Genomic DNA, 10,075 nt, shown 5'->3' on the forward strand with positions numbered 1-10,075 from the left:
ATAAGTGATTTTTTGTCCTCCTTGGTCAATCTCCTCAATGATCCTAATGAGCCTCTTCCCATTGAGTTTGAGAGAGACATAGAGGTAGACTTCTCGCAACCTTCTTGTTATGACTTGAGTGATGGGGAAGAGAAAGTTGGTGAGGAAGCAATTCCGTTCCACGAACATATTGAGTGGGTGACAATTTCACCTATGAGCTTCATTGGCCCCCACCAATATGCTATCTTGGAAACGGATTACCAACTCAAGGTCCTTCTTGGGTTGGTACATGGTGGAGAGAGGAGTGTTGGTTTCCAAGGGAGTCCAAGGCTAATCAAGAGAGCTAATTCAAGGTTTGGGATTCAAGCATGGTGTGAAGCACAACTGGGTGATTTACGGGCAATGTTGGGTTACTACAAGGGTCTATTGAGGACTTGTTCATCCGGCTTGGAGCATAGAAATCCATAAGAAGGTGACTAAATGCCTAGGATATGGAATCCCGGAGGAGCCTTAAGGACCAAATTTGGATAGAGATTCAAGGAGGAGTGGAAACACAAGTCACCCTAACAAGGATCCCCCCCAACAAGTCCAACTTAAGGACTATAAACCAAAGTGCTAGGTGGGAGACACCCCACCATGGTAACATTGTTCCTATCCTTTACTTGTTTTAATTATAGTTTCTTGCATGTTTGCTTGTTATGGTTAGCTTAGGTTAGTTTAATTTTGAGTTTAGTAGATTAATTTGTATATGGATCATGAATTTGTGATGTTTTGAATGTTTAGGGTTGAAAAATGTGTTGATGCACTAAGGGTTAGAACCTTGTTTTTGAAAAGAAAATTTTTTGTGAAATAGGCCGCCTGTGCGTGCGCATGCAACTGCAATTTTTGCTATCTGTGCGAGCACACGCCCTTGTGTGTCTGCACGCCCTTTGTAGCATCCTCTGGTCACAGCGCCAGCACACTTTGTGCATGCGTGTTGCCCTGTTTTCTTGGACTTATGCGTACGCACACATACATGTGCATACGCACAAGTGCTGCTTTGGGCAAAATTCTTATTTCTCTTCCATTTGAGCCCTAACACACTTCCCACCCCTCCACCCTTCTCTTTTCTTGCTTTTTGCATGTTTCTATAATTATTTTACTTAGTTTTCATTGCATCTCATTTTTATTTTAGTACTTATATTAGTTTATTTTTACTTTAGTTGTTTGTAATTAAATAAGTTGAAAGTGTTTGTTTCATATTGATTGGGTTGCTTCTTGATTGAATTCACCAATACACTTATACTTTGCTTAATTTACAAGTACCTAGTGGATTTGAATACTCATGTTTTGATTGTACCACTAGGACAAATTATATAAGTGCATTGGATTAAGTGATTTGAGTTGAAATTACTTGTTTATAATGATTTTCATATTAACTTCATCACATGACCGGTACTTGTTCCTTGTTAATGCTTTGCATTTGTTTGAGTGACTCAACTTGATTCTTATCAAGCTTGTCACTTTTTGTAACAAGTACTTTACCATGTGACTTTTTCTTAATGTTTCATGATGAATAAGTGGTTTTCTTTTCATCGTTGAATTGGTTGTTGTTTATTGTGCAACTTTATATCAATCTTGCGCTTTTACTTGCACAAGTTCAACATCCAATATCCCAATTACTCAATTCACTTTTGTGGTTACCTAGGTTTGCTTGTGTCTAAAGTTTTTCATTAATTGCTACCTAGGCCATATAATTGAGAAACACATGCTTACTTTTTCCTTGTGTGGATGCCCTTTTAACCGGCCATTGTGTGTGTTCCAACTGCGCGCATAATTGGAAAACACACACGGCTTATCTCATTTTCATCATACCACACCATTATGGAAACTTTCTCAATTAGATGCTTATTTAATCCCTCCTTTACCTTTTTGTGCTACTTGCCCTATGCATTTTACTTATAATTTATTCATTCTTTTTTAGGATGAGACATAAAGGCAAGGAGCCGGGAGAGGAGGAGGACGCCGAAAAGGGAGATGCCAAGAATGCATTGAACTTGGAAAGTTTCCTACAACCTGAGCCCTTGCATCCGCCAACTGAAGGTAGAATGCTTAGAGACAATCCCCCCCGGATTGTGTTCGTGCACGGAGGACCGTGCAAAGCTTAAGTGTGGGGGATGATTCGCCATTTTGGGAGTAAACTTTCTTTTCCCAAACACTTTGTACTTTCATTTTTCTTTTATATATATATATTGCATTTTCATGGTATATGTAGTATAGATATTGGTTGTGATTGGATGTTGTGAATAGCATAGTGCCTAATTCAATTTTGTCCTAATTGTTGATGTTAATTTTTGCTTGCTGAAAATTAGGAGAGAACTAGGAAAAAATTTGAAAATTGCATCCATCACATACATACATACATATAGGAAATAATTTTGGTGAAAAACAATAATGATTTCCAAGAATTTTGTCTCAAGGGCATTCTATTGAATTGATTTGGAAAACTATTTTTATACTTGCTTGAATGATTTTTATGGAACATAGAAGAGAGATAGAACAAAATACCTTGTGAGTTTTTGAGTTTTAATGAGTGGTTACACATTTTAACCACTATTTTTTTTCATTGTGTGCTATGCTTCTTCTATGATTGTAATCTTGGTTTTGCTTGATTCTTTATTTCCAATGTTTGATGTTTTGAATGCATTTAGCATGATTGAGGCCATTTTTATATTAAACTCACTCACCCATATGGACCTACCATTGCATCTACCTTTGTTAACCCTTTTTGAGCTCTTAATCCCATTTATTCTAATTGTTAATACATCACAACCTTAAGCGAAAAACCATGACTTACCTTGAATTGCATCTTTGATTGGCTTAGGTTGAAGAGTGTGTTTCATTTAAGTGTGGGGGAAGTTATGGGAAACATTGGTAGTGAATGAAAAAAGTTTATTTTGGGTATTTTATTGAAAATTGTGGAAAATGGGTGTACATTCATGTATCAATTTGCTTTAACCATATGCATTTGTCATAGAAAAAAAAGAAAAAGAAAAAAATATATGTAATAAAATGGGACAAAAGTCATGCCAAAGAAAAGAAAAAAAGGGAAAGGAATGAATAAGAAATGCATATGTGGACTTGTACGAAAAAGATGCATGAATGTGTATAAAAAGTGTGATTATGGGAAGTTAGGTTGCATATTTTGTTATTTGGTTGATATAGGTTGAGTTGGACACTTAAGCTAATCAAAGATTCAATTCATTAGTCCACTTAGCCATAATGATCCTACCTTAACCCTAACCCCATTACAACCCTCTAAAGACCTCATGATACTTGCACTCATGCATCACATATTTGTTGATTTTTAGATGAAAAGCAATCCCTTGAAAGCATGATTAGAAGGAGACTTGAGTGAATTGACCCTAAACACCGAGCGATTGGAGTGTTTACACACCTAGTGAGGGTTCGATCACTCAACTCTATCCTTCCATACTTCTTATCATGAATTCTTGCAAGTTGCTTTATTTTGATGAGTAAATCAATTCTCTAGATTTTTTTTATTGCTTCGAGTTATTTCTTTGCCTAGCCCTATATGTCTATACACTTACTTGGAATTTGATTGTTGCTTTCACCAAATTAATAGGACATTATAGATAGATAGATATATATAGTATATACATATTTGCATACCTATAGATAGTTGCATTCAATAAGTTATTTCCCTTTTGATCATTCTCCTTGTTGGTTTAGCATGAGGGCATGGTATTGTTTAAGTGTGGAAGAATTAATGAGTCCATATTTGATGAGATATTTTGGCTTGATTTGAGTAGATTTTATCACATAAACCTACATTTAAACACCCAAATAGCATACTTTTGTGTTTGGTCCCTAATTTGATCCTAAATATGAAACATGCAATTTTGGGCTTTAAATGAGTTATTTTGATTCCACTTTTATTCCATCCGATGCCATGACATGTTTGTTTAGTGATTTTAGGCCTTAGAGGCAAGAGTGGATGGCCAAAAGTGGAAGGAAGCATGTACAAGGGAGAACACATGAAGAAAACAAGGAAAAGCCCACAGCGACGTGTGCGTGCGCACAAGTGCCTGTGCATACGCACATGAGGATTTTCAGCTAAGTGTGCAGCCGCACACATCTGTGCGTCAGCATAGGTACCTGCACATGATTTTGTTAATGAAACATGTGCTGCGCGATTTTGGGGGCCTTTGGCCCAATTTTGGAAGGCTTGGATGCTGAAATCAAGTGCTATATGAAGGGAACTTCATGCCATATAAAGAGAGCCATCTTAGAATAGGAAAAACACATAGTAGGAGTAGTGTAGTATAGTTTTAGTTTTTCTCTCTTAGGGTTCTTAATTAGGGTTTGTAGCATTTTATACTTCAAATTTGATTTTGGATTATAGCAATTGCATTGTAAGTATTTCTCTAATTCTTTCTTTTATTATACCACTTGTTCTACACATTCCTTTATTTCCATTTCTCTTGTCAATATTTACTTTGCTTTGTAATTTTGGATTTTTAGTTGTTTAATTTGATGTTTGATGGCTTTCATATGTTTGTTGAGTTGTTTTTATTTCTTTTGATCATTTATAGTTCATAGCTCTCATTAATTTACCAATTTTGCCATGTTTTATGATTATGCCCATTAGGTGTTTGATGAAATGCCAATCTTAGTTTTGGGGTAATTTCCACCCCTTGACTTGGGAAAAATGAGTTTATGGATCACTAGAGCCATAATGTCCAACATTTAGTGATAATTCTTGGGTTGTTAGTTGTTATTATTTCCACTAACGCTAGCTTTTTACTAAGGTAATTAGTAAGTTAGCTAGGACTTGTAGATTGATAACAATTATGCTCACTTGACTTACTCCCCAATGTGAGGGTTGACTTAGTGAGATTAATCCATAATAATTAAATAGTTGTGGTTATGGAAAGGAACAGACTCCATAACTTATCCCAAGTCAAGGTTTCATTTATGTTTTGAACCAATTTTCCGTCATCTTATAGCATTACTTGTTTATATTACATACATAGTTCTTTTGTTCTTTCATTACTTCATTACTTGCAATTTTGTCTAGTTCTCTTATTTCTTTATTGCTTGCTTTCAATCATTGAAAACACCCCTTTGATCTCCACAACCAAAATTGTGTGCATTCATTGGCATTAGTTCCTAGGGAGAATGAGCCGGGAGACTAAATACTCTCAGTTTACATTTGCTTTGAATTATGACATCTTTAGAATGGAATTTGATATTGGTCAATGCTTGGAACTATACTTACAGTGCCAATCTTATTTTGAGATAAATTCTGAACCCGCTCTAGGCCTCTATCAGTCGTGTTGTGGATTTTTCTCCAATAGCTCATTGTACCTCTTCCAAGAGTCATAGATTCTTTTGTAAATCCTGAGTAATTAATGAATAATTTTCTAATAATTAATTATTCTTCAAAGAAATCAAAAAATTAAATTTTAGGGTTTAGGTAAGTAGAAATAATTAAAATACAAATTTTAACACCAATTTTAAAGATTTTGACCCAAAATCGGGCCAATGAGCTGAACTGGTTGGACCGAGCCAAGTCTGCCAAAGGCCCAACCCATATAAGCATCCATTCAGCCTTCTCTCCCCATTTTTCTTTCTGATAAGAAATTAATAGAATGAAGGATAAAGGGATAAAAAAAGATGGAGAAAAGATGCAGCGGAAACATAAAAGATATGTAAAGGGGAGAATTTTTTATACTAGACCTCTAAGAAACCTGCTCTTAGCAACCTAGGTAATCAGAAGGGGCTCCCTATTAGACCTTCAAAGAACCTGTCCTTGACAACCTAGATTAGAGGGATGAAAATTGAAAGAAGCCACCACGCAGATCACCTTAGTGTTGGATCCTTCAATCTTCTTCCCGCAACAAGCAAAGCAAATCATTCACCTCACTTAATCACACAATAAAAATGTGCTAAAAATAACAAAAAATATATTCATCAAAAATTGTGTAAATTGTTCACTAACTTGCTCATATTGGTGAGTGGTGCACGAAATTGTGATTCACACTTTTCACAACTCTGGTACAACTAACTAGCAAGTGCACTGGGTCGTCCAAGTAATAAAACCTTACGCGAGTAAAGCTCGATCCCACGGAGATTGCTGGCATGTAGCAAGCTATGGTCATCCTGTAAATCTTAGTCAGGTGGATTCAATTGGTTATGAGTTTTGATAATTGAAAGATAAATAAAATGTAAATTAAAATAAAGGTACTTATGTAATTCATTGGTGGGAATTTCAGATAAGCGTTTGGAGATGCTTTGTTGCTTCTGAACCTCTGCTTTCCTATTGTCTTTATCCAATCATGCGTGCTCCCTTCCATGGTAAGTTGTATGTTGGTGGATCACCATTGTCAATGGCTACCATCTGTCCTCCCAGTGAAAATGGTCCAGCTACGATTTCTGTACGGCTAATCAACTGTCAGATTTCTCATCTCGGATGAAAAATACCAGGCACAGCTACCGCACGACTAATTATCTGTCAGTTCTCACTTGTTTCGGAATATGATCTCTCTATCCTTTTGCACACTGTCATTGCACCCAACATTCGTGAGTTTGAAGCTCGTCACAGTCATCCTGTCCCAGATCCTACTCGGACTACTACAAACAAGGTTTAGACTTTCTGGATCTCAGGAATGCTGCCAATTGGTTCTAGCCTATACCACGAAGGTTCTAATATCACGGATTCAAATGATCTGTTATCAGGAGAGGCAAGTCAAATCCGTGGATCAGATACCCAATAGACTATTCTCCGGCTATCGTCCAATGACTACGTTAAACATCATGTAGACTGCTTGTGGTTGTCAGGCACGCGGATCTTGGCTAAGCGAGTAATGAAGATAGTGGGTGATTATCACAGATCACCCCTTCATTCTGACTTAACTGAATTGAGTATGAGAGTATATCTTGGAGAAGAAGTAAGCGTGAATTGAAAGGCAAACAATAGTACTTGCATTAATTCATGAAGAACAACAGAGCTTCGCACCTTAATCTATGAGGTGTAAAAACTCCACCGTTGGAAAATACATAAGAGAAAAAGGTCTAGGCATGGCCAAATGGCCAGCCTCCCCAAATGTGAAAAATGGCATAAGCCTGAAAAAAGGATCCGAATACAATAGGAAAAAGTGCTATTTATACTAAACTAGTTATTAGGGATTACAAAAAATAAGTAACTAAGTGCAGATAGTGCAGAAATCCACTTCCGGGGCCCACTTGGTGTGTGCTTAGGTTGAGCATTGAGCTTTACATGTGCATAGGCCTTTTCTAGAGTTAAATGCCAGCTTGGATGCCAGTTTGGGCGTTTAACTCCCGTTTTGGTGCCAGTTCCGGCATTTTACACTAGAAAAGGGTCTCTGGTGGGCATTTTAACGCCAGTTTGATCCATCAAATCTCGAAAAAAGTATGGACTATTAACATTACTGTAAAGCCCAAGAAGTTAGCTTTTCAGACCAATTGAGAGTGTGCCAATTGGACTTCTGTAGCTCCATAAAAACGCGTTTGAGTGCAAGGAGGTCAGAATCCAACAGCATCTGCAGTCCTTTCTCAGCCTCTAAATCAGATTTTTGCTCAGGTCTCTCAATTTTAGCCAGAAAATACCTGAAATTACAGAAAAACACACAAACTCATAGTAAAGTCCAAAATTGTGATTTTTGCATAAAAACTAATAAAAATATAATAAAAAGTAACTAAAACATACTAAAAACTATGTCAAAACAATGCCAAAAAGCGTATAAATTATCCGCTCATCAGTGAGCATTAGTTTTCACTCATCAAATACGTGCACAAGTCATAGCCCACTTCACACATTAAACAATACCTTCTTTTTTCCAATCTCATTCACAACCGAATCCAAAACATTGAGCTTGGTGTCGAATTATTTGGCTTGAGCTATCATGTCTTTATTTAAATAAAAAAGGGAAAAGAGACAGCCACCCCCTTATATGATATTCATCAATTCTGTTCCCCATTGCATGAAGAAAATTATAATCCATGGTGGATAAATAAAGGAATCAACCCTGAAATCAAGTTTGATCTGAAATCTGGACAGTATCTGGAAATCTCGAGCGAGATAGCAAGAAAAAAGTGGGAAATCCTGGGCAATCTCCCTGAGCAATTGGCTATGTATAAGGAAAGCAAACAGATTATGCTTCCAAGAGTGTTAAAAGAGTTCGCCGCATCCTCCTTTAATCTCAAAACTTAGGGGATGATTACTATGACTACGGGATAAGGATGAACAGAGATAAATGGTTAGGAGATGTCATCCAAGATATTTGTCTTCCAAGCATATAGTGGACATTAAGTGCTAATGGAGAGCCACTCATACTTAGAATGACCCAACTGATCCTCATTGCCAAAGGATGGTTGGACTTTATTCAACATAAATTAATTCCAACATCCAACCATTTTGAGATAACAATAGAAAGATCAGTCCTTATCCATTATATCATAAGGGAAGAGGAAGTAAAAGTAGAGGAACTTATCCCCTACTATTTAAGCTTCTTTGCAGAGAATGGGAATATAGTGCACGGATTCCCACACTCCGTACAAATAAAGTAGCAAGTGCACTGGGTCGTCCAAGTAATACCTGAGGTGAGTCAGGGTCGATCCCACAAGGATTGTCGGCTTGGATCAACCAGTGGTTATCTTGTAAATCTTAGTTAGGCGGGTAGAAAAGTTGTTTAGTTGTTTAAGCGTATAAAAGTAAAGTGAAATAAAAATAGCGTTACTCAGTTGTTGTGAATTCAATGATAAAAAGATGGTTAAGGCCACGGAGATGCTTTGTTCTTTTGGATCAATCCTTTCTTATTGTCTACTCTAACTACGAATGATTTCTTTTATAGCAGGCTATATGTGATTAATGCCAGTTTAAGCGGCTGCCAATCTTCCTCTAGGCTAAACACCAGGTTTAGTGCGCATCTGGTGCACGAATTTGTGATTCGCACAACTAACCAGCAAGTGCACTGGATCGTCCAAGTAATACCTTACGTGAGTAAGGGTCGATCCCATGGAGATTATTGGTTTGAAGCAATCTATGTTTATTTTATTATTCTTAGTCAGGATATTAATTAAAATTATCAGTTGGAATTATTAGATTGGAAAAATAAAAGAGAATAATAGCGTTACTTGTTGTGCAGTACTGAGAAATATGTTGGAGTTTTGGAGATGCTTTGTCTTCTGACTTCAACTCTTCCTTGAAATCCTTCTCCACACGCAAAGTCCCTTCCATGGCAAGCTCTATGTAGGGTGTCACCGTTGTCAATGGCTACTTCCCATCCTCTCAGTGAAAACGTTCCTATGCTCTGTCACAGCACGGCTAATCATCTGTCAGTTCTCAATTAGGTTGGAATAGAATCCATTGATTCTTTTGCGTCTGTCACTAACGCCCAGCCTTCAGGAGTTTGAAGCTCGTCACAGCCATTTAATCCCAGAATCCTACTCGGAATACCACAGACAAGGTTTAGACTTTCCGAATCCTCATGAATGCCGCCACCAATCCGGCTTATACCACGAAGATTCTGATTAAGGAATCTAAGAGATATTCATTCAATCTGATGTAGAACGGAGGTGGTTGTCAGGCACACGTTCATGGATTGAGGAAGGTGATGAGTGTCACGGATCATCACCTTCTCCATAATTAAGCGCGAATGAACATCTTAGATAAGAACAAGCGTGTTTGAATGAAAAACAAAGGAATTGTATTAAATCATCGAGACGCCGCAGAGCTCCTCACCCCCAACAATGGAGTTTAGAGACTCATGCCATCAAAAAGTATGTAATTCAGATCTGAAAATGTCATGAGGTACAAGATAAGTCTCTAAAAGTTGTTTAAATAGTAAACTAGTAACCTAGGTTTACAGGAAATGAGTAAACTAAGATAATTGGTGCAGAAATCCATTTCTGGGGCCCACTTGGTGTGTGCTGGGGCTGGGACTAGAGTTATCCACGAGTTGAGGCCTTTCTTGGAGCTGAACTCCAAGTTATAACGTGTTATGGGCGTTCAACTCCGGATCATGACGTTTTTCTGGCGTTTAACTCCAGACAGCAGCATGAACTTGGCGTT

Source organism: Arachis duranensis, chromosome 5 (assembly GCF_000817695.3).
Source record: "Arachis duranensis cultivar V14167 chromosome 5, aradu.V14167.gnm2.J7QH, whole genome shotgun sequence".
Classification (NCBI taxonomy): domain Eukaryota; kingdom Viridiplantae; phylum Streptophyta; class Magnoliopsida; order Fabales; family Fabaceae; genus Arachis; species Arachis duranensis.